This window comes from Anopheles gambiae, chromosome 3, assembly GCF_943734735.2.
Source record: "Anopheles gambiae chromosome 3, idAnoGambNW_F1_1, whole genome shotgun sequence".
In the NCBI taxonomy this organism is placed as follows: domain Eukaryota; kingdom Metazoa; phylum Arthropoda; class Insecta; order Diptera; family Culicidae; genus Anopheles; species Anopheles gambiae.
In genome coordinates, this window is record NC_064602.1 from 8,647,527 (window position 1) to 8,673,891 (window position 26,365).

General features: G+C 46.8%; 1 protein-coding gene across 4 annotated transcripts in view; it reads left to right on the forward strand.

Moving 5' to 3' along the window:
• Window positions 1-26,365, forward strand: part of LOC133393245 (uncharacterized) — an 81,822-nt gene that overhangs the window by 48,411 nt on the left and 7,046 nt on the right. The gene's annotated exons all lie outside the window — the stretch shown is intronic.

Genomic DNA, 26,365 nt, shown 5'->3' on the forward strand with positions numbered 1-26,365 from the left:
ACGGGAAGTTTGCTTTAAAATTTAAACTTTAAAGGGTTTGCAACATCCTTTCCTAAGGATGGAAGTATGCAGAGGCCATTGGGTGTGCTAACGAAGTTAGAACTGTGGCGTAATTAATTTATGCATAATGTGACCGACCGAGCCGCATGGAATGACATCTCCTGAGAAAGGCTATCATTGTCGTCTTCTATTTTATCAATTTTAGCTTTGATAGCTCCATCTTCTTATGGGTTATGTAGAAAGACAGATAAACGAGTGTACACCAATTAAAGGTCCAATAAGAATGTCTCAATGGCTTTATCACTGCCCTAAACAATTGATTGTTAATTGGTGTTTCAACAAACACCAGTGCCCATTAGTCTGTAAAACTTAGGCTTCAAGTGTGCAACCTGCTTTAGAAAACTCTTCAATTAAATCACACAACGCACTGCACCCCCTTTGCCATTCAAGTTCTTTCTTTCACAATCGCCTGCAATTATTTTCCCTTTCGTTCTCTACAGCACTCAAAGACGCCAACCGTTGCACCAAGCAATGGCCTCTCTCTTAAGAAACAAAACCGCCTCGTTTGCATACACTCCACACGCAATGGCAGCTTGCGACCGCTCATTTCTCGACCTCTTCGTTTCAACCTGTCTTTGGCTGGAAGACCATCTTTCCTGGCCGATGTAAGCACTCACGCTTACACACACTCTCTAAGCCCAAGCTGGCTGCAACCTGGCAAGTGTCGTGATTAAGTTGGCGAGTCCCCGAACGTCAATCTAATTAATCCGGCACAATTCACTCTCGTCTACTAGAGAGTTTCCCACGATCGGTAGACCGCTCGAGCCTGGCACTGAGGGCAACAGAGTCTTAGCTCCTTCTCGCCGCAGAGCGTAACATAAAGGAAAGCCATTCCTACACCGCCTACGTCCGCTAGACGTACACGATATGAAGACGTGCTCATCGCTCGAGTCAGACTTGTTTGCGCAGCGCACGTACATATTCGCACAACGCGCAACGTTCCGCGTAAAGGGCCGTCCGCTTTTTTGACGACTACGACGATGTGCCCGGAAGTGTGGGAAGGGTTTAACCCGCTGGTAAAGTTTTCCACTCCCTCTCAGCTTTCCAGGGCCGCACAGGAATGCAGTGCATTTGAAGCGCATTCGTGCCAAAGGGCTGTTGCACAGGAGGACGTTCGACCGTTCCGGGAAGGTGCTTTCATGTGCAACAGGGTCGGTTTTGTTTTGAAGTTTGTTGTCGCAGCAAAAGTTTGATCTTTGTTCATCCGACCCTTGCACCTTTGCCCTTGCCACCATTATATGCAGCACTTTATAAAACCGCACGATAATGGTTAACAGTGGTTTAATAGAATTAAGAACTTCTCTCTGCTGCTATCGGGCTAAAAGCCGGACGATAGATACTCTACTGTTTCAAGCAACATGTCACGCAACTCGCTCCAAACGGTTTGGGAACACGCACACACAGCGACAAAGGGGACAAAGACAAACCCCTCATCCCCCTCTGCTTTTCAATATGGGTTCTCGTTCCATTGACAAACGGTGCTGTCAATGCCACTGGCAACGGGGAAACCCTCATGTCGCAGACAGCAGACAACAGAGAGCGCACTGGCACATCGAGTAGACCGGCAAGGATGAAGACACGCTAATGAAAACCATAACAAAGCCACAAGAATCAAACCTCGAACGATGCGTTGATGAAGCCGAGAGGCGTGGCTGGGTTTGGCAAACAGTGTCACTATTCATTTGCCGCTAATCGACAGCAAACAACCAAAGAAACAAACGCGTTGTGCGGGGGATGACACAATGCGCACACGGGGGTTTTGGGTTTGCACATGCACAATTGGCTGCGTGTCATCAGTTGAGACAATATTGTTCCAATTCGTGTGGCGGTGCGTAAACAGGACGCTGCTAGTTCTTAAAAAATGGTTCCATTCGGGTGCAAATTCTATCGTGAAGTGTGATTTGATCTGGGCCATTTCACCCTCAGGCGGCAGAAATCGATCTACATTCCAATTTAATCCTTCCGGCTACAGACTATACTCTCTCTCTCTCTTTCTCTCTCTATTTCATTGATTTGCTCTCTCTTTTTTCCTCTCTGACTACTAATCAAAGCCTAAGCCAAGCACACACCAACAACAGTATCGTTGTTGGTTTAGTTTTTGGGGGGAAGGTGCTGGAAAATTGTTTGCACTACGCTCAGTAAGCCACATTTTACCCTGCGGTTGCAAACTGTCGCGAAAGCACGCTATCAAATCACAACTTCCTCCCCTCCATACCTCTCCACCCAGCAGGGTGCTATATTCCTGCAGATTAGAGGAAGGAAAGTATCGTCCCAGGCCTGGGTGGTCGACAGCCTGCTATCGATTTTTCTTCGCTCTTGCCCGGGGGATGGCGGTGCTATTTTCCATTTTCCGGCAGCAGGGGGCAGATGTTTTGTGTCCACTGTTGCAAAACTCCCATGCGCACATCATCACGTGTTTCGCATTTCTTGTTAGCAGCTGCCGGAAGGCACAATTCTGACAAACGGAACTGACAATTCAATGCTCGGTGCTAATCCGCACGATTCACGTTGTTGTTGGTGTGCTGTGCCAATGGGGTGCGTTCGGTGTGTTCGGTGTGTGTCCGTGTCACCTGCACCCGTGTGCCGTGAGCAACCTCTGAAACTGGACTGGCCTCGCCCGCCGCTCAGCAGGCAAATTATTATGTTAGACTATTCAACCTTTCGAGCCGTGGACATCCGGGATTCGCCGCGTCATGGGTTCTTGTTGGTTCTCCCTGAGTAGGTAAAATAACAGCCATCCCTACAACCAGCCAACGGTTCAGAGAGGTTGAATGGGGTAGGGAGTAACAGTTGGAAGCGAAAACAACAAAAACAACCTACAATAGAACGCCGCAAGTTAAGTAGCAACCTTCTTGAGCCACTTCCCATGCGCTATAAAGCACAGCAAGCGGGTGTGCGACTCGGGCAACGGATAAAAACGCACCCCGAATCGTCATAAGCGTGATTCCGTCATGATTTTGTGCTTTCCTTTTTCTCTCTTTTTTCTGTGCACGAAACACAAGGATTATGTGGTTGCTATTGTGTGTGGTATGCTTGAGCTGTGATGCTGTTTTACCATAAAGGTCGTATGACAGCAGCTGTTTCGACCACGGGAACGCAATTCCCATCCGGTTGCCGTTTGCCGTGGTTTTGCATGGTTTGAACAACCGTGTGTAGCAGCATTCCGTCATAACAATTCCGCCTAATAATAATGCGGAAACGAGAATGTATGCTGATGAAATTCTTTTCTATTTGTCAAGAATGGGTCCTTCCGCGCTTACGTATGGTAAGTGGGCAGACAGAAAGCTGATAAGAGTTTGCGGCAAACATATCTCAAACTGACAAATGCGATTTTTGCACACATTGTGCTTTTGTAAAGTTGAAAGGTTTTTTGCATAATTCGTGTGATGAAATTCTGAATACATTCCTAGCTAAATTCTAGTGCATTTTAGCATATTGTTCCCTGTTGTTGCTATGAAAGTCATAAAATATAGAAAGACAACTAACATACGTCCATTACAGCACTGATTCCCAGCATTAGCCCAATTGGCGAATCAGTTTTGCAACATAAATTCCACCGAACCTGGACCCATTCCAGCACAAACTACGCAAACCTTGGTCAATTAATTTCAACTCCAGCTGGAATTGCATTCCCGCTTGTTCGGCCTCACATTTCGGAAGAATTCATTTCCAGCTCGTTAACCGTGTGTATTAGTCCGTAGCTCATTCGAACCTACCTTGCTTTGTGGCGGTACCTTTGCTCGTTCTTTCATCTTCGTCGTGCGTCTGCACCTCACGCCGGCCATTGTTGAAGCGGTCAACAGTTTCCCCCTATACTCCCGGTATGGCTCGCTTTCACAACACGCTTTCGAATGGTGTGTGTGTGCCTTCACATTTTTTTGTGTTTGGTTTTGCTTCCTCATTACGTCATAGCGTACACAGAGAGACGTGAAAGACTTTGTTTTGTTTCGCTCGGCCGCTATCAACAAGCCCTTTGCCCAATACGTGTACAACCGCCAGCATAAAACACCGCTGGAAACAAACATTTATGTTTCTGTGCGAGCACAGTGCCTTTGTTTGCGATAATGATGAAAGACTCGTTGCACCTTCTATGTTTGTGTGAGACTACATTTAGACGGAATGTATTTTTGGTCTGCTGCTTGCGTGTGATTGCAACGCTTCTAGGAATAACGAAATTAACAGAAAGTATTGTTTTGCATTTAAATACTACTTTTGTTGAAGTTCAACATTTTGATGCTGAAAAACTACAAACAGCTCAGCATCTACCCTCAGCAGTCCGCTACCGGAAAACGGAAAAGCTGCTTGTCAAACAGAATGAAACTCAATCAGCAAAAATAAATTTACCAACCGCCCCCGTTTCACCTCCATCTTTTTACGCCACCCCATATCCACCCGGGACGGGAAAAAGGCATCCGAGGAAAGCTTTTGTGTGCTGCGCAACACAACAGGTACCGGCACCGGTGTTGATAAATTAAAAAATCCAAACGTTGTGAAGTGGACCGTTGTTCCGGAATAGTTCTGACGGTGGGTACACGATGGTTTGAAAAATTGACACGCAACACCAACCGGCAGCAAGTTGCCCGTTGCCCGGCAATCCGAGCGATCTCCCCGTTATTCGTTTTCAGCCGGACAGCCGGAAGCTAGCTACCACGGCAAATGTATAACACAAACAAACGGAAAGCATTCAGTGGCAACCGTTGGCAAGCGCAGGCGGTAAAAGAAAAGGAAACGTTTTCCGATCTTACAATCCGATTTAAAGTTTATCCAGCACTAAGCGGCATAAGAATGCATTAGTACGCGGCGCGCACCGAGTTCGAGTTGACATTTTAACCAGCGCTGGATGCGAAAAAAATCCATTCCATCCATCACGATGAAGCGATCTCGGTCGCGCTGTGGTAAGCTGAGATTGAACTTCTGGAACAAATCATTTACTTTCCTTTTTTTATACATTTCCATTAAAGCTTTCCATTTTGTTTTTTTTTGCGTTGTTTTCGCTTTCATTCACCGCTGCTATAAATATCGGAATCTGGTGCTGAGGAATGTCAACTCAAAAATCACTTCAGCTGATCGAAAGTCTCCCCCCCCCCCCTAGGGAGACTCGATGAAGCAGAAAAATAAAAGAACAAGCCCGTACCAGAGCCCGGGCCAGTAAAGCCTCTTAATGTTATGAGCTTAAAAAACCGCCATCGTGCGCAATTCACGCACCACTGCCGAATGGAGAGAAAAAAATCCACCCGAAAAAAAAACCAAGTAAAAACTCTTATCTTCCCCACACATTCCCTCCTGTCCCCCCCCTCCCCCCCCCTCCCCGGGTGTGACGGATACCTTTCCATCCCAGTGGCGCTCCGTTGGCTTCACCATTCGCTCTCTTTTTATCACAATTTACCGTAAATGGATAAACATCGATTGCGCCGGAAACGGCGGTACGGCGAACAGATACCCTTGGGCGCGCCCCCTCCCCTGCGAAACCATTCTCGGCCAACCGATATACCCGAACTACTGTCAATATTTGACTAGGCGAGCGTGCCAATATTGATCGAATTGTTTACCGTACAGTGAAAACTGTTTACAGTACCCGCGCACCGACTTGACTTGACTGACGCGGCTCACTCGATTGACTGACGGGTCTGGTGCGGTAAGGTTGATTTGTGTGTGTGTGTGTGTGTGTGGCGCTCTGCAAACCTCGAGGAGATCGAATAACTAAGAGGAATCACAGAGCTAAAACCGAGCGAGTCTGGTTTCATCCTAATCCTATCCGAGTCGGGGGTGGAAAGGTCTGAGAACCGCACGGTGTGTCAAGTGATTAAGTAATGCCCGAGGAAAATGGGTGAGCCTTTTTTTCGATAATTCAATAACATTTTCACTGGTTCTGGGGGTGGATTAGGTTAGCTCTAGATGTCTCTATCGTTTGAAAAATTTATTTCCAACTCTATTGCTAAATAAAATTGTAAAAAAAAATTATGATTGCATTATTCAATGTGTTATTTCAACTCGCCGGTCAGTGCCTTGTCAACAACGTGACCATGAGGTGACGTGATCCATTCCAACCTATCTTAAAACTCCCCAGCTCCAAAGCTGATGTCATACGCTGATCACGATTTCTTGTTTAAGGGGTCAAAGGACACAATTCAGCTGACCATTCAGCAAAACCACTTATCTAATAGCGTCCACTCAGACTGTGAACACCAAGAGACCAGAGAAAGAAAAAAACAATAATTTTACCCCGAATGCCATCATCATCCAAAAACTGCAGCCAGAACCGGGGTCCAGCGTTCACAATGGCTCACAGCCACGCTGGTGGGATTTAGCTCGGACTGCTGACACAATCTCGGTCCCCGTTGTGTGACAAACGAGCCCAAATTCTGTGCTGACCTTGCACATTTTTTTTTTCGCACGAATCTAAAACGGGGAGTGTGTCGGACAAGATAACACGTCCCGTGAGAGATTTAGTAACGGCTGCAGCACAAGCACAACAGCAGCAGTTTTCAGACTAACCCTCAACCTAATGGGGTCAGTTACAGTGAGCAGCTGCTGTGGGTTTTGCCAAGGCTCTCTCCCTTTGATGCACCCGGGGGTTTCATGTATGAAAACCATCAAAGTTCACGTTTTTGTTAAATTTAATTTATTCTGCTGACGGTATTTGCAACCGCTGACGAGCGTTTGTCATTTTATCAATTGCAAATAAAACGCAACGAGCGCACAAAATAAGCAAGCACATTGATAATGAAATCATACTCCCACCGCCAATGGGCGAAACGTAAATCCGATCCGACGGAGAAAAAGGCACAAATAATCACGCCAATAAGGATTTGCTCAATCAAATGCTCAATATCGTCTAAGGAAGTTCCCCGCGGCTGGCAGGACGAAGACGCAGGCGAAGAAACACGCCAAACAAAAAATCATTTACCGAAATCGACTAAAATCAAACAACGATAAAAATCGACGTCGTAAGAATTTGGCAGTGGCCTCGCAGTGCCTGTGTACTTCCGAACGACGCACACACCAATCTGCACAGACGATGAAGAAATAAAATTTATCGATTTTTGATTCACCGTTCCGCTTGTGGCATTCGATTGTTTTTTCGTCTGGGCACACAAAAGCCATCCACGGTAGACATTTGAAACGTTTTCGTTGTAATCTCTGCCGCTCACGCAACTTCGGTACTAGTGGGGTCGCCGTAAAAAAAAAAACATTTCCCTCCACCCAACACAATAGAAGGCAAACAGTTTTTCGCTCCCCGGCCACTGGCACAGCTTTGTCTCTTAATAGAGTTAGCAAGAGCTTTGGTTCTGGTTTGGGAGATGGTAAATTTTATGGACATTGTTAGGAAGCTTGTTTTACGACGGCACAGCGCACCATTCGCCTGATCACCACTCGTCCGACATTGTACGCTAATGGTAGGCGACGAGCGTCGCTGCAAATCAGCGGGGAGTGAAATTTCAAGAAGGAGACAAGCAACCGTGCTCGACCAATACGCCACCAATGTGGGAGTCGTGCGAAATAACCCATAAAACAGGGACATCGATTCCTGTGTCCACCCGTTTCCGTGGCAGCCCACTTTTGTTGAAGCGTACGGCGTGTTTTTATACATCCGGACCTTCCCCCGGTTTTCTTGTCACTATCTCTGCTCTGGCAAAGATATTATATTACAACTTGTACTTGTACTGGTCCCGGTGCCGCCTGCACGCGATTGACAGTGAAAGATCGTAATCGCTTTCTGTGTTGTCTCCCCTTGTCTGCGTTCTCACAACGGTCGAGAGAAAGAGGGTTGAGTAAGTACGATACAAGCGCTGATAATGTTCTGGCCTAGTTTCGGAAACCCATCTCGTAGGTACCGACAACAAGTAGCAACGGGTTGGTCTCTCACGCTACGCGTGCTGCTTTGCCGCCGACAACGAGACAACGTGTGTAAAAAGGACAAGCAAATTGACATTCATTGCGATAGGATGACACGAATCTTTGCTCCGTGCATTAAATTCCTTCGTGTTAACATTGTGTTGGAAGAAAGGCGGAGGAGCTAGCAAGAAGTAACATAAAAGCTAGGTCACAACAATTACACCCCATCCAAAATTGCATGACATGATGTCGTTTGCGATGGAAATTAAACACTTTGTTGACCAGATTAACAACTTCGCCTCAAAGTGCACAATCTGCAAGACAAAACGCCTGAGGTCATGCAATTTGCTTAGCAAAACTGAGTTATTTAGATTTTACAAACGTCTATTCTAGCCTCGTTTGACTTATCCGAACTGGTTTTTAAATGTATATCACTACTTCATATCACTAGAAAATCAATAGCCAAGTAATTCCTTGTTACTGGTATAACTCTTTTACGCGCCATTACATCGCCCATGCCTTGCAAATAACCCTGCGCTTCGGTTTAATTACAGCTCTCACTCACTTCTCTTGCCACCACTTCGCCCCGAATGTTTCAAATTTGATGGCCAAAATAAATTATGTACTCACTCTTGCTATCAATCTATCCGTCCTCATGATTTTAACACCATTTGTCAGGCGGCGTAAACAGGAGCGCCCTCCCGTTGTGCGAAATATCTTCACCGGAAGTGCGCTAAGGAAGATTGATTTCTTCATACCCCTTGTCGTTCCCATGGACAACGCATCCTGCCGTTTTCCACTCCCTTTACTCCTCGTCTGGGCACGTGAGTCTTCGTTTGATCCGCACCGAGTTTGACATTCGGTCGTTAATTTTATCCTCACCGCAGCGTCAGAGTGCGCCCTCGTTCTTCATCGTTTGACGTTTGCCACCCCGCACCCTCTACCCCAGGCTCAGGGTGATGACAGTCCACGATGAGATACCGGGCGAGAGACTATCCGCCCCGCCCATTCACACCCGTTAATAAGCTCTCAATTTATTCCCCGGGTGTCGAAAGCATCATCGTGCATATTAATTCACTCACTTTCCGGGCAGCTAGGGCTGGAAGGGCTTCGTTTTCGGCAGCGGAATGGCTTTTAATCCCTACTTGAAAACACACTTTATGTCCGCGACGAGTGGCCGTCACGTTGCGCGAAGTGGCTACCGGTCGGGGTGGAAAGCGCCATTGAAGCTGCCTGATGCGTACCAGATGGCTCGGCGTGGGTCTTCAAGTTGCGCTTGAAAGAGCAGCGGATGAGATGTATAAATAGCTGGGGAAGCCAATTAAATGACCTCGTCGGTGACACGTGCTTCCGTAGCTATCGAGGAGCGTTTCCCAAAACCACCTGACACAAGACATCGATCTCAATTAACTGCTTCGGTGTTCGGATTGGACGCGTTGCTCGCGTTGGGTCAGCGGTGAAGTATGAGCTGCGAGAAAGATGGATAAAAAATGCAGTTACATTTATTTCGCGCACTGACAAGATGAAGACATTTAGCCGATGTAACCTTCATGTTCGCAAGAGTGCCAGAGCACGATTACCAAACGGCGCATTAGCATAAATAAAAAAATGTAAATTAAAACGTGAGTGGAAAAGCAAACGTCCGTTTGATTAATGACACTTTCCATCAGATCTTTAACCCGCCTTTGGAGAGCAATAGATGGATGGTTTCCTAAAGACCAATACATCACCGTTTTACTCATCCTTCACCCGACTACGACTTTTATGACACCTCTGGCTCTGAGGTCCCCCCCCCCCTCCTTCGTCGTGCTCGTGCCAAATGTGTTGCATGGTTAGTAAATCATCCCTCGCCCAGTTTTGCTCATTCTGCTCGACGCCGGCAAAATGGTAACGGTTTGATTATTTGATGTAGCCGATCGGTGAGACCGCACAGTATCGCCCTTAAACAGTGCAGCGCTGCTGGCTGTGAGCCAATCGTTGTCCGCCGTGGGACTGGAATGTGAAGTGCAGTCTCCTGCTGCGGTACAAACGGGGCCATCAACACACTTCAAAACGACACAAAGGGGTATCCAACAAGGGATGGAACTGTGGAGCACAACGGTGCACAATTACACGCCAGCTCTCAGCACACACACATTGCCGTTTGCACCGTAAACAATGCACTCTCCAGCTTAGTGAATTGACCAGTGCAAACACACGCACACTCTCACCCACCCACCAGTACAGTTCTAGTATTGGCCGTGTGCCATTCATATTCATCGCGTTGATAATTGGGTACGTGTACGATTATGGTGGAGATGCAGCGAAGTAAATAAACCATTGCAGCCCGTCGCGCCTGCATCAATATGGTGATTGTTTGCTCGAGCGAGTTTATGTTTTCGTTGCACTTCCTCTTGGATGAATGATGAAGTTCACTCTACTTAAGAACTATTTCTTTCTTCGTTTTGGCACTTGAAACGATGCATACAGGCTATTATAATGCATATGAAAGTATGAAATCATTCCCAGAGATCCATTAAACTGACGTGAATGTGTTTACAGGCTCGTGGCCTGTAAATAGCACAACACACGACAAACAAGCGGCATCGGTACAAGCAACACTCAGCACACACTGTCAGTAATGATCAGTTTGATTAGAAATTCACCCACCGTTGCATGAGTGACCTTCGGGAATCCTCATTAGTGCCTCGGACGGGCAGTTTCTTCTTTCAAACCGTGTACCAAAGGCCTACACATGGTCGCCCATATTATACTTCTACTAACGAACTATCTCATACTAACGAACAAACACCGAGTGCAGTCATCCACGATCAAGCTGGTTCATCAATCCCAGCATGTGTACGGCTCGGTTCTGGTCAACCGCATCAACTTCTACTAGAGCCGACTTCCATGTGTTCGTCTGGCGAGGCTGGATTGTGTGGGACTCGTTTGCATTCAAAGTCTGCCTCGAGATGAATACGTTGTTCGAGTGGCATTAGCTGACAAGTTTGCCCTTGTCAAAAGAGAGAGGGAGAGACCGTAACCACTTGACTTGTCTTTACCGTTCTTTACAGAACAGCCTGTACTGTATGGGCGAGGGTTGAATTACCACGACTTGCGTAAGCTGGGAGTGTTTTGAAGTTCGTCCAAACCATAGTGACACATCGTAAGCCTCCCGCAACCCATGGAACGTGGTAAATCACACACTCTCGGTTTTTGCTCGTGTAGGATCTTCAACTTGAGGATTTAATCGCAATCCTCAATACATCTAAAGCAGTGTAACATTATACCTGTGTGCGTTGGCTCAAGATTCACATCCAGCTCTTGTTTGCTTCATCGGGCTGGAAAATAACAATCTCTTGAGACATATTTGTCGTTGCGTTAGAATGGCGTTTAAAGTGTATTGTTTTGCTGCTTTGATGCGTACGCTTCGAAAGGCTTAAACGTTGCAGAATGAATCGAAGAATGGATTCCAAGATGAGTTGTGTGAAACGGTTTATCAACAACATTTCAACCAAAGTTTCTTGCAGCTCCTGTGGCCAATTTCTTATAACATCTTACCAAAAGTTTCCAAAACAGCTTCAGACGAATAATAAATATTACAAAAACCTTTGAGACTACCACGGCCCATTAAAGCGGGAATTGACTGAGTAAAACGAAGGCCTGAAAAAAAACAGGCCCAGCAACTCACCGAACAGGTGCGCAGAGAAATAAAGAAATTAAATGAAACGTTATGAACCCGCCGGTCTGACGCGAGGGCACACCAGAACCACCACACCAAAGGGAACGCAGGAAATGATAATGAAAGTTTTATGCTACGGAGAGCGAAATAATCTAATTCGGACCAAAACCAGCACACGGATCCAGCCACCACTCAAACCCGCACCACGAGGTGAAACCCGCGTGGGACGATGTCGGCAGCAGTCGGAAACGCTTTTCTTCAAAGTGGAGACAATATTTGGCAGATTCGGTCACAGGAAAAAAAATTAGCCCAACTCCCAAAAAACCAGCAGCCACGATTCAAGCGACTGCTGCAATAAAAGTGGCTCGCTAAGTGTGCACATAAAATAGAATCCGCAGTGGAGTGTATATAGTAAGCGGGGGAAACCAAAAAAACCGGGCGACGAGCATTTGAAAGTGGAAAATGTATAATTTTCCATTACACATCAACCGGATGGAGCAGGCACGGTGTGTCGCCTTACGGGGACACAGGGCGCTCGAGCCAAGCCAAGCCTGGGCCAAAGTGATAAGATCATAAACATTTCCATCCACCCAGGAGAATGCATGTAATTTTAACGACACAACACGGGATAGTGGGTGTGTGTGTGTAAGTCACGTGTTTTATGCTGCTGCGGCTGCTGCCTTATGTATCCGCACCCCTGTACATGATGGTGGTGCTTGCTTAAGAATTGCTTTTTTTGTTTGTTTGCTTGCTGGCAAAAGAGCTAATGATATGCAAAAAAGGTTCACTTTAGGGGAGATGAAATTTGTTGAAAACGTTAGTCGCCGTCCCAGCCATCCCCAAGGTGGTAAAGTGCAGCGAGTAAGGTCAATACGCTGACAGAAGCTTTCAACAGGCGGTGGCCACGTACGAGATGGCACCGTATTGTGGCCGTAAAAAAAGAGTGCCCTAAGTGAATGAGATCGCCGTGGAAAGTGGAGAAAAGATTGTGGTTATGGGATGGAGTTTGGATGGTGTCATTTTGTCACCATTCTCATTAACCATTGTGCTTATATTGCCGTTGATGGTAAAGATTAAAGCGTGAATTCTTTGAACTCTCAAATAGGATTTTCATATGGCACGATACCTCCGAAACAAGAACATTTTGACAGCCGTTTCAACATGCAATTCATGTTTAACCCCTTTTAAAATTTTCCAAACAAACGTTCGTGCATCTTTTCAACATGGTTGCATCAAAACCAAAGTTGCCTATCTACGTGAACGCTCCATCAATTGCGAAGCCTTTCGAAAACTAGTCCGAGCTAACGAGCAAAACGATCCGGCGCCACTAGAGGTGCCCACTTTTAAACTTCCATGATAAATTATTCAACCCGGCCCGAGCAATGTCCGGCAATGTTAAATGGTAAAATTTCATTTCCAACTAGCAAAATAGCATCGAAAAGCCCGGGCGGGCGCTGCAAACTTTGTTCCAAAAACTTGAACCTCACACCCACAACACAAGTCCCCTCACGGAGAGCGGAGGTAATCGCCCCCGGTTCCACTATTCAATTCAATAAAAAGCAGAAAAAAAACATAAAACCAAGCAGAGGGGAAAAAAAACCTGACAGCTCGTCTCAAAAACTTTGTTTCGGAAGGGTCATGACGGGGTGAAAAAAAGCTCCAAGCAAACAGGAATAAGATGAAATGTTTCATATTTCAGTTTTCCCCGAGACAGATGAAGAGTTATTGCGCAACGGAAAGCGGCCATCGCACTGCTAGCAGCTGAAACTGCACCTGAAGTGCATCGTCAAACAATTTGCCAACACACCTACACAAACGTACCCCGACACTGCCTGCTGACTCTAGATTCAGTGCACGAGCAGCACGGGAGATGGAATTGAAAACTCGGATGTCGGGATTAAATAAAAAAAAAACTGGAACTTTTCACACAACTGGTTGAAAGCTGAATGTGTTTGGGTCGGTAAAGAAAAGCGGTATCAAATAAGTACCACCGGACAAAAGAAGCGAATAGCCAGCTCCCTTTCACCGTGTTTCACCGAGTAGTGGGTTAATTAACATTTCAAGCTAGCCAATGGGGGAGGATGGGCGAGTTTCCACAAAGTCGTAAAAGGATTTCAGAAGATCCTCGTTCCCATGATTTTAGCACTGCCGCCAAATTGACCGTAGCGGAATGTATTTATGCTTGTGTGTGTGTGTGTGTGTGCGCACTACATTCGGCAACCGTTCCCTTTCCTTGTCCCGTAATGAACGCAAACAGCGCCTCCCCACAACGAGTGATCGCACAAACGTGATGAAAATTGAAGAAGGATAATTGGAAATGTTTTCATTTTTAATTAATCGACCATTCGGGTTACGGTTCGCACCGGTTCGCTCGCGATAGGGAGCCAGCGAGAAATGGTGCAAATTAAATCGACGAAACAGACAAATAGATTGTGCGAACGCAACAGCAGAGCGCGGGATGAGGTTTTAAAGTTGAAAAATGAAATTGAAAATGAAAAAAAAGATCATCCCAACGTTACTTCAAACAGACGATTTTTTGTGTGTTTTGTTTGGGCGATGAAAATCTGGAATTAACGTCGCATGCGAATTACTTATGTTGCAAGGGCCGAAACTCAGGCTCTCCGCCGTAATAAAATTAGCAAGATCCGTGTCCGGCTTTTCACTAGGTTCGCAACGAGCCCACTGCAAGGGGCATAAATTAAAAAGCCAGATTAAGGCAAGCGGAGAGAAAATAAAACGTCAAACCAGAGAAAAACGAACTGCTGGCTGGTGAAAGCGTGTACAAATTTATTCCGCTGCACTAATTCCTTTCATTCGTGCGTTCGAGCACTGCGTCTGAGCATGAGGTGGTGGTGGTGGTGGTGGTGGTTTGTGTTTTCTCCCATAATCGAAGGAGCAGAGCGCGCGCACGAAGGATAAGGCCAACATCCGGCCAATCGGGCCAATCGTTCGTACCGAACGGATCGTCCATTAGCATGCGAATGGACGGAGAGGAAACACACTCCCTCCGTATGTCTCTCCGTGGTGCCAGGGGTGTTCATATCCTTCTCATTTGCATTCCCGGTTTTCCCGATTGGTTCGAATGAATAGCCGCTGATTAGTCTTCGCGTCTGCTGGCAGAGCCCGGGCACAACCGCTGAGCCCCCTTTTGGTGTGTTTCCCCCCCCCCCCCCCCTCCCCATCGTCGTCGTCGCTGTGCGTACCCTGGGTCAGTTAGTCGAATTTTCGATTCATATCCGCATCCGGTAATTGGAAATCGATTTTACATTTGCCAATTGGATGTTTTGTACTGGGGCTTGGGTTGAGGCTTGCTGTTGCGTAAATCCTACGCCCCGGTGTGCCATAAGGCGCTGCCGCGTTTGCGATGCCCTGCGTGCCGGATCGATTTGCGTCAATTTCCTTCTGGCACTGTGCAGCTAATATGCTTGCACTTCCGGGCCAGGCGAGAACACGGAATGGAGAATATTCTGGTACGGCTATTTTGTGCACCGGGTAAACATGATAAACGGGTCAACTCTACGTTCGAGTGCAAATGAATCAAGAACGATATCGAAAGGTATTGGAGGGTTGGGTTGTATGTATCGCAGTGTAATCACTTGAGGATTATGAAATTGGTTTTCGCATCGAGAACTGTTGCTCTGCAGCGATACATTGTGTCAGTTGCATACGTTATCTTTCTATTAACAAGAAACTATTGATGATAATATACCGTTTGTTAAGCAAGACATCAATAGAACACATCATTATTATTTTATGAACATAAACACGATCCTCCGATACAGTTCACAAATCGATGATCAACTCTTGCTATCTCATGCAAATAATTACAACTCATTGCAAGAAACTTACAGCAAATAGCCCAATAAAACACCAAACTTTCCACTCCCCCAACGGCCACCCAAAGCTATTTCTCCAAAAATTCTACTATCACTAACAACATTTTCCCGTTAACTCATTACGCAAAACGAGCGAATCACGCCCGAGCAGCTTGATCGATGACGATACAGTCAATTAAAAACTATTCCCCAACGCCCTACGGGTGCCGGTCTGATATTGAATATCGGTGTACCGGCTCCTACCACCTGCCACCAGGGACATTCTCCTCCTCCAATACCAATGTACCGGTGCCCGGGTAAAGGCGCCGACAAAAGATATTTTACATGCAGAAAACTTCCAACCACCGACGGGCGACAGGAGCAAGGCAAGGACCGTTCGGTGCCACCGTTATATTGGTTTCCCCCTATTGGCCCACCCACTCTATAGCAATCTTCTTGGTGTAATTTCCAACCTCCTCCTTTTGCATACAATCGGACGCCCACTGGTATCCTTTCAGCAGCACCGCCACGCGCACCAGCAGAGCGTGAGTCCCGAGGGTGCTGGATGAAACACGACACAGTGCCGGTGTGCGAAAAGAAAACGCTTCGCGCTGTACGCTGGGCGAAGCGGAAGAAAACTTTACCGAACCACTGGAATAACAAGATACAAAACCCCGCGACGCCACACCAGCTTTGTGAAGAAACCAGGTTTCAACCCTCCATCCCCATTCACATCGGATGAGTTGACACTAATTTGCCCGGAAATCAATACCGGAAGCAGTCGCGTGTACGTGGCCCGATCGGGCTGAGGTCCTCGTGAACCCACGGGCCCTAGGAGCCGGTATCGGTTGGTGTGATTTTGCCCCGTTGCTCCGTCAGCATGACTGGTAAACGCCCGATATTAAAACCCTGCCACCTTCGCAGGCCACAATATCGACGTCGAGAGCGTGGGAAGCATCTTTAGAGAAGGATTATGCTGACTTGGCGTCAGCAGGCGAATGTCACCATTTAAAGTGGCCGTCAAGACGCTGCAGTCGACTTGTGACTGCCCGGTTGGTGGTGCGGCGTGTGGTTTTCAATCGACCGGAAACGGACCCGGTCGCTCGGTCCACTCCCCACCCAGATTGGGCTCGTACGAGCTCAAAACCGATGTGCGGATATTGAAACATAGTCTTATCGGATTATTGAATCCCTTCGCGCGACAAACCGCAAACCCGCAAAACGTCATCATGAAGTCGGTGGTGGTGATGGTGGTCAACAACACACACACACGCACGCACAGACACACTCCAAACCCAATCATCGTTAAGTTTAATTCGATAATCTTCGCCGTTCGTCGCTTGCGCACGGTGGCAAGCACGGGAGCAATCGTCGTCTGGCGGTGAAAACTTTCCGCAAGCTATTGTCGCTTCGGGAAATCCTAGCCCAGACGCGGGACACATTTCGGGGTAATAGCAACGTCCTCCGCCTTATTGAGTGCACACTTAATATTTCATTAAACAACCGGTTTTACTTATTTAACATCTCAATCTCACTGCGGCGACGGAGTTTGCAGGCGCAAGAGTGTCGCAACCTTAGCAAACCTTCTAAATTCGTAAAACCAGCGTACACACTTGGTACGGAGCCGTGCGCTGTAAGGTCGTGGCTTAGCCCGAACTTCTCACAGGGCTGACAGTTGAGTCGTTTTCGATAGTGCTTATTAGTGGGTTGAGATTGCTACTTTAAACTTTACTTCAAACCCAAAGTGAGCTCAACCTTTGCGCCATTTTGCGCACCAAAAACCGCCTCAATGATGCGAAATCACAAACGCCAACGCTGCGGAAGGCGCAAGATTTGCCGAGAAATGAAACAATAACACCCCAGACAAAGCACGCTCGTTCCGCGTACCGAACCGTTCACTCTCACAAAGGATGGGGGGTTAAAGCAACGACCTGCTTCTCACGATACAATGCCCACCCCCTTCAGGCAGCTCCGGAAGCTCCGGAAATGAATCCGTTCAATTTGTCAGATTGTATTAATACGCATGACGGGCCGACCATGATGATAGGGAAAGATGGATGAAGCTGCCACCTTCTCTCCAACCGGTCCAACCTCAACGTTTTTGCCGTTGCGTTACGTATCAAGGTACGGCACCGACAGCAGCAGCAGCACTATTAAACGAAACACTCGAGATTGATGCTTCTTGCAGGCCAATATCCGTCCGACGAATGAGAAACTTTCCTCATAATTTGTAAACTTTATCCTGTGCTGGGTAGTACTGTGGATTGCTAGGTTTGCCCTCACAAGAGAAGAGAATGGAAAACGGACATAGATTGTTGAATTGCTGCAATTTTGATTAAAGGAGGCTCTCTCGAATACGATGGAGCGGTTTGAAAATCGATAAAACTCCACTTTATCACGCAACAAGAGGCGAGTGTCATTCGTTGACCATCAAGGTCACGTGAGAAGCAAACATGAACCAAAGAACCAACACGCCATCATCACCATATCTCACCGAAACTGGTGAGTAATGATCCAATAACATCCGGCAGCGGTAAGATTTATGTGCATTTGTTTTTCTTTCTCCTCTGCGCTTTTCTGTTGTCTTACACTTCACCTTTGCTCTAGCATCATTACCGTTTTCCTTCCCCATTGTATCACTCATAATGGCGGGGAGACAGAAAATTAATGTGACGCACTGGGAGTATTGGACGCTTTCTTTGGGGTATGAGGGCCAAACCACTGTACAGAAGAGAGGGAGCGAGTGACTGTTTTCGCGTAGGATAATTAAATTAATAAACTATTACATCAAGCTGCTGGTGGGCCTAGCAGTAAGTTGCCCCCGTGGGAATGGTTTAATGAGGTTAATGATTCAGAATCGAAATCCTCGTGGCTTTATTAATTTTGGCAAGCCAGGAAAATAAACTCCCGTTTTACCTTTCTTATTAAAAAAAAACTCATTTGGCAAATGAAATCACTCGCCTACTCCTTAAAACGCTTCAAAAGTCTTTTACACTGGGACAGTCCTCCTTCGACTTCCCTGGCTTTCGCTGTCAATCCGGAAAGGATAAACACATTAAGTAACGCAAATCTTCCGGCGACGGAGAAGGCAGCAAAATCTCAGAGTTGCCGCCGTAAACCAATAACAAAAACAGACGGTGACAGCAAACAAAAAAACACACACAAACTCTCACCTATCCGTAGGCTACATCATCACGTTAACGCGAACGACTCCGGATGTTTAGGGCGCTTTAGCTTCCAAAACTGGGCACCAGCTGCTGCTGCTGCTGCTGCTGCTGGAGTGAGTGACGAGGCCAGCACAGTAAATGATGGATATTCGACAGACGCAGTTACCGTTTGACAGCTGTCAGCGCCTCTTACTACCTTCCGGTTAAGCTTCAAGGGCTTTGGGAAAACGAGAAAAAGCACCGACAAACAGCATCCCACCAACAAATGAAGTGGGTCAAGTGGGTTTGCCGCCGCCGTTCGTCACTATCGTTATTTGATTTTTGCGCTGTTCCCTTTTGACTTCCCAGCTGACGCGTGTGTTGGGGCGGAGGAGCCGTAAGACGCGTACCACCAGACAGCCACATGCTTCGCCTGCAGGGTCAAAACGAGACGGGGCCCAACCGATGGGCTTCATTTGTCAAATTCATGCAATTTATTCTCGCTTTATTATCATTATTTCTACTATTTTCATTACCAACGGGTTTTATGCCCACCGCCAGCTGACAGCTGCCGTTGTGCGGCGGCTCCAACGACTTCAGGGAGCGACGACGTTATGGATTTGGCGTAATCTTGACACTGTCGGCTTGCTATTTGCCTTTTGTGAGCCGTATCTTTCATCAAGATTGATTTTCATTCCATCTTCTTTTCAGCTGTTCGGCGGCTCTTGGCGCACTTAAAGCTTATCACACAAAGTGAGAAATCTTTTTCATGCGCCTTACGTGTGATTAATGGTCATAGATGAAAAGAATATGTGCTGATTCTATTCTGCAGCTTGATGAAGGACATCCCCCTTCATTCCAGTATTTGCCATATGAATGATTTATAATTTCACCATCACCTCTAGAGCGCACAGGTCGGCCTATTCCCGTTTGGCAGTCTGTGGACAAAGGCTTTATTGAGCGCAGTATCTTCTCAAAAAAAAGGATCCTCTAATAGCCCATTCAATGTGCGTAGGATCCACCCCCAAACAGGATTAGATGTCTTCCACGAATTTCCAGTAGTTCCACCCACAGTCCCTCGCTTATCGGTTTCACAACGTATCAATTCACAGCAGACGCGGCGCGGGAAGTGGGTGGATTAAGTTGTCGATGACAGTTCACTCGTCCGAGTTCGCCCACAGTCTCTCTCTCTCTCCCTTGGGTGGGATTATCTGACGTGATGAAGCGGTTTTGAAAACAGTACGACGACATAGTGCCACGCAGTTGCGAAATTGCTTCTCGATAAACCCCGTGCTCCGCGCGTTTGCCCTTTGGTGCCATTTTTCCCGCGCTGACGTACGATGGCACAAACTTTCTCACCCACTCTCTGCCCAGCTGGAGTGGCAGTTGCCGCTCCTTCTGCAGGTAAAGTTTTGCTCAGTTTTTCTCACCTTTCGGTTGGCGCCCGGCAAAGTTGTGCCATTTTGCATCTTCCCATTCGTTTTGCTAAAAGTAAATGAAAATTCCAACACATCCACCAGATGGATCGTTCATCCTTCTGGTGCGGGCACACACACAGGCACTGTCAGCTGCTGCCATTTATTTGCAGCTCCAGTCTGCTGCTTAGGGGTCCTCAATCAATCCCACCATCGTTGGGATTTTCTCGGATGAGTTGCACGACGCTCTTGCTTTGCACACTGTTCGTGCTGTGTTTCTGCTTCACCGCTTGCCTGTCGTCCGGCAGAAATCGATCCCAATCGAGCACACCTTCCCATCGTCCAGAACCAGAACATTCAAGCTGCTGCTGTGTGTGTGTGTTTCGAGAAAGAAAGTAAATTCGACACGCTGTGCCACTGTGAGCCGGTCACAGCGACGACAGGTTTTCGACACACGCTACCCGCCCCGGTAGCAAACAACACCATTTGCCATATTTATTGATTATATCGGCCGAAATGGTGATTGGGAAAGAATAAACCGTGCCTCCCTGATCCTGTGATGGGTGCAAATATTCGAAGATTTTCCGAATCTCAATTTCATCTCCACTCCCCCCCCTCCGGTCGGTCGGGTTCTTTGCGTCTCAACCAGTGTTTGTGTGTGTGTATTTACACATCAGCCAACCAGCTGGTTCTCGCCAGCTCCACAGACAATAAAACCGTTGTGGTGGCGTGCGGAGAGAGAGAGAGAGTGTGTCGGGCAGCATTTTGGGGTCGGGATTGAGGGGGGGCCTTCGCGTGTATGACACGGTTCAATCCCACCCCCTGCCCGACTATTTACGCATTCGATTTCGATATATCGCTTCTAATCTGTGCACAACTCCCGCACGAAAATGGGAAGACGGCGCGCGTTCGAGCCGGGCCAACGTTGGCGCTCGGTAGGACCGCGTAAATCGTGGTGTAAAACTGGCACAGATGCTATTAGCGCCGTGGTCTTTTTGGGATCGGTAAGGTTCGATTACGGTTGCTCCAATGTACACACACACCAGTGGGATAGAAATGCGCAAAGGTAAACGAATCGATAAGGTGTTGTATTTCAGTGGATTAGTGTCGATCAGATTGCTGCGCTTCGGTTACAGCACGGTTACAGCTCACGCTTTCGTAAGGTTCGGTTTTACAAGGGAGTTAAAACTTGAAATCGAAACAGTTTTTCATTCACAGCATCTCGCACAAAACTGTTAACTCGAGCACAACATCAGCTGAAGTGCAAAAATTTCAATATCATTTTGAAGGTTTCCGTTTCTGGAACTATTCTGGAGATTTATGACGACTATCAGACCAGACACACTTCAGGCGAGATGGATTGCCCATCTACCAAACCGAATAATTCCTAATAAAATATGACCACTGCTCATCATTCTTTACCTAACACACACATAAGAGGAGAAAAGAAATTTGTCTCCCATCATACACCTGATTTCCCCGATGAATGTCAGTCCACGCGGCGGCGTTCGCGTCCATCTCACCGCTGATTCTTCATCTGCAGAACTCGTTAACTGCAGACATCAGAGCACATGAGAGAAAGCGCACCTTTTGTTTTCCTTTCCTAAAGAACGTTGAACCATCTTGTGCTGAGACCATCGTAGAGAAAATAGACCGAAAGAGAAGAGAATGAATCTCCTGTTCTCGCATCTGCTCGATGATGGAAGCATGATTAATGGGCTCGCGTTCAAGATTTATTCAAAATGGCACACACCACGCGCACAGCGCTCTCCCCGGTACAGTTTGCCAGTCAGCTGACCTACATTTCTCATCATCTCTTACCCTTTCCCTCCATGTCTCTTGCTCTCTCTCTCTGTCTTTCTGGAGATGAAAAGTTTGTTTTCGTATGTTAAGAATCTGCGAAATTCCACCGCCCAATCAGCTTTATCGTCATGCGTGTGAAATTCGTTAATCCCTCCAGGGAGCGAGGAATGGATGTTAAGTGAAACCAAAAACAGGAAAAATAACATCCTGTGATACCAGTGAGACTGTTTGTGTGTGTGTGTTTGACTGTACACTCGAGAGCCGCGAATAACTCTGCACCGGCTCCGACAGCACACATTTGTTATTGTAGACTTAATTCGAATGCACATTTTGCATACACGATTTTCCCATTATCTCGCCTTCGGTTCGGCCCCTTTGGGGGAAGGGGTAGTAGTGCTACGGAATCAAACAGTAACCAACAAGCGCGCCCGACGTCCAGTTTTCCGACTCATTTTACCGTGTCGATCAAGTGTCGGTTGGATGCGTTTTTTTGTGCCGCTTTCCGCTTGAAATTTATTCCAGTCGATTTAAATAAATGATTGAAATGATGAAGCCACGGAAGCAAAGGCACGCACAATTCAATTGCCGAGTGTTTACTTTACGCGTGGCTTCACTGTGCTGTGAGATTTCTTGTCTATTATCATAATTTTACTCAAAATATTGTGAAAAATAGTTGATTTCTGTCGAACGTATATGACAAACCAAGAGATAAACTTAAATACTTTTCAACATTTAAAGCTGCCGGCTGGCAAAATTACACCAAAAGGTTAACACAACAATTTCACCTGCATTCATGAATGCTCGTTACACCTTCGGCTACTCCTCAGTGATGGATATTATCGATTTTCTTGGCAGGATTTTTGTGGCAAATTTAATTTCATCGTCTCTCCCTTTGTGCACTAACCAAAAGCGAGATAATGCAATTCGTATCCGTTCGGTTTCCGGTGTGCATGTGTGTGTGTACGTTTACCGCAATGGAACGATTTCGAAAAGCGCTCCCGATGCTTGCACTTACCCTTTTCTCACTTGCCCACCCATTCCACCCAACCTGATCGATATAATGCCGAATGCCGTTTACTTGCTTTCTATTCGATCCGTGTTCATGCCCGGGAAACCAGTTTCTTTCCTTTCGGCTGAAGTTGCTGGGCGAAGATTGTCGGTAGCGTAAAGTAAGTGGAAAATCTCTCTACGGAAGGGACGGCTGATGGACCAGTAACGACGGAAGGGGGCAAAACAAGTTACTCTCAATCCATTTTACCACATACACACACACATAAGGAAGTTTCCACATCAAGGAAGGATTTCCGAGTTGCCGAGTATGTGATTGGCTACAATTGGCACAATCCGGACCGATGTGATTTATTGCCAGGCTCGCCTTTCCATCTTGGCAAACCGACACACGGCCGGGGGGGGGTAAGAAATCTGGAATCTGGAAATTAAATCAGTACACTCCTATTGTAGCACCGTTCTTTCGGTGGGTTTTGACAGCCAAAGTATGACCGAATTTAGATTTATCACGCACACGTACGCGGGGTAGAGCGATCTGTTCACAAATTGTTATTGACACCTTCACCATGAGAGGTCCATGGTTTGCATCCCTTTCACACAGTAGCTGTTACAACAACAAAGCATACTCCATCAACATGCGTGACATAAGCGCCAGCTCACATTGACCTTTGCCCTGTCAGCCCTTTGAAAAGCACAATATCCTCTTAAAATTCCCTTGTTTAAATGTTTCCAACCGGCACAGAAACCAAGTAAAAAGGCCGAGTGTTTGATTAATGCAATTAATTTCCCTCCATTGACCCGGCCATTGGACCGTGGGACATTTTTCTGCAAATGGCAAAATGGTGACCCATGCATAATTCAGTGTGGCTGACGTTTATCGATGTGTATTTATCGCCATTATCAAATTTGCAACAATTTAAGCGTTGTTCACTTTTTTTCGCCGTGCCCTTCCCATGCTTTATTTTCGCTCCCGTTCGATGGACAATACAAAAAAAGCACGAGCCCCAGTTAATTGACTTATTCCGTGACCGATGATATCCCTTAATTTGTGCCGATCAGTGGCATTATATCGTGCAGGCTCTTGTTTTACAAAAAACCAAAAAAGCACACGACCCGTCTGCCACCGAGCCGGCCTGACCGTCGTGCTCACCCACCCACGTGTGTTTATATAGGGGCACAATAATTGAATTAATAACCGTGTAGCGTAATATTTAAACCAAGTACCCCCTAACCGCAGGCTTGCGGGGAAGGGGTGTAAGGGGTACGAAAATAGCCGAGTATACACACCATTGTGCCGGGCCGGAGCTAGAACCACACCGAGCCGTGTGCCGGGACCGTGATGAATATTCATATAAATCAATAAAACCCTCCGGCACAATTACCGGGGCAGGTTGGCAGCAGGCGTGTGCAGAAGCGTGCAGTAATTTGTACATCGGGTGTACTTTCAAAAATCAACAGGCACCCTAGAGACCTTCCGAACCGCACCGGAGAGGCAGGATGATCCAAGAGCCATGCTCCATCGCCACACCGACCAAGACCGAGGCACCGCACATTTGCCGTATGTCCTTACCGTACCGCATCTGATAGGAAGTACGCGCTGTAGAACGATTCTACTACGTGTCGGCCCCGGGCCGGTCTACCCCCCGGTCTTAGCCTGCAGTAGCATCTCCTCAGTTCGTAATTTAGCGTGACATCGAAAACGAGAACAAAAGACCCTTCCCGGAACTGACTCACAGTTTCGGGCAGACGATAACTAGCTACACTATGTGGCACTGCACTCCGTTTGTGCTGTAGCACGTGGTTTGTGCAGAACGGCGCACCGTAGTGCCAGTAAACTGTACACACTACTGAACGGAACCATGATTTATGAGCACACTCTCTATGCGCTCTTGTGCGTGTGCATCCTACGGCGCTGGACCGAAGGAATGGGCTTCCCCCCCCCCCCATCATTTCGAATCACTGCTCACGGTGCAAGGCTTGCTCTGGGGAAGGGAAGGTGACCCAAATGTTTGGTGACATTCAAGTGCTGTAAAGTACCGGGAAAAGCAGAAGAACACAAACCCACAACTCTCGCTCTCTTGAGTTCTTATCCATGAACAGGAAGTAGCTACCTTTACCTGGGGTTTATGTTTTACCAGAATTGCAATCCATTCACAGATGAGGGTTGTTTTAAATACGCTGTCTTCACTTGCACGAGAGTTGAATATTCTGCCGCAAAATGGGCTACAATGTTGACCCGGTTTCGTTGATAGCAAAGCTTGGCACTGTTGGTCCAGCAGTTTGTGAGTGGTTGGGGAAGAACAAAAAACATTGCCGAAGGGGGGAAGGCTGTTTGCTGCCAGTTGGCTAATTGGTTCCACTTTAGCGAATTGATAATTAGTGGCACGGTAATGGACGGGCGCTGTTTTGTCCACTGTTTATGATTAAAATAAGTCATCAACAAGTGTTGAAGAGATTGTGTTTTTTTATCACAGGGGTATTTTGTGATTGGCTGCATCGTGTTTCAATTACATGGTTGTACGAGCCGAGAAATTAGGTACTTGAGCAACTTCATCAGCTGCAGTAATTTTGATTTAATATGCAATACATACAGGCAAGAAAATATCATTTGTAAAATAAATGGAATGTACATAGATGCATATGACCTTTAGCGATAATTTATACCCAAAAAGAGATGTAATATCTGTTGTATCTTTGTTTTTAGACATAAACAATCCAACTCTCAAACGTTTATTTGTACAGCAGATTAAACCACTACAAGAAAATGATCTGGTCTTTCCCTAAAGAATCAAAAAAAAGTTCTTATTTTTACACTCTGCAGTATGGACCAGCCAGCGTGAGCTCTCATTGTGGTTTCTTTTTTCACGATCACGCAACTCCCCGGGCGCACAACAAAAAGAAGCGGGCAAGGAAAAATATTCACTTCAAAGCTCATTTCCTACCCGAAAGTTAATAGACATAGTTTTCGGTGATATAAACAAAAGCCACTGCCCCTCACTGTTTACATCAACGGCGCAGAGGGACGTGTTGCAGGGTTTCGGTCGGCGGAACGATAAGAGGTGAGGTTTGAACCAATTTCGTTCCACACCATGTGTGCTGCGTGCATACTGTGTTTTACACCCAACACGTTAATCCACACCGCAAACTGTCCGTTCTCGGCACGAGTAGAGGTGAACCGCAACATCCTGCAACTGTCCAAATGGATTGTACGCCCTCTGCCTGCCGCTTCTCGTCCGAATATTGGAGAGTAGGTAACGGAACACAATTGGCATAGGCGGAGGAAGAAAAAAACCCCTCTCTTTGCTAACAAGCCGACCCAGGATCGAAAAACCCAACCCACCCAGCTAATCAACCAACAAACCACCACACACGCATGGTCAGCATCCACGGGTGTTTGTGGGAATGTGACGGGTGAAAATTGTTATGACTTCGGCCTTCGGCAAGTCCCATCCCAGTATGGCACCGAGAGGGAATGAGAGAGAGAGAGAGAGAGAGTGAGAGGGACGAGTGCACCTTTTAATCATAACATCAAGCTCACGCGAGCGAGCGCCATGACGTCATCCCTATAAACCAAAGTATCTGGAATAGTGGGCAGGGCGAGAAGAAAAAAAGAAACTCCAA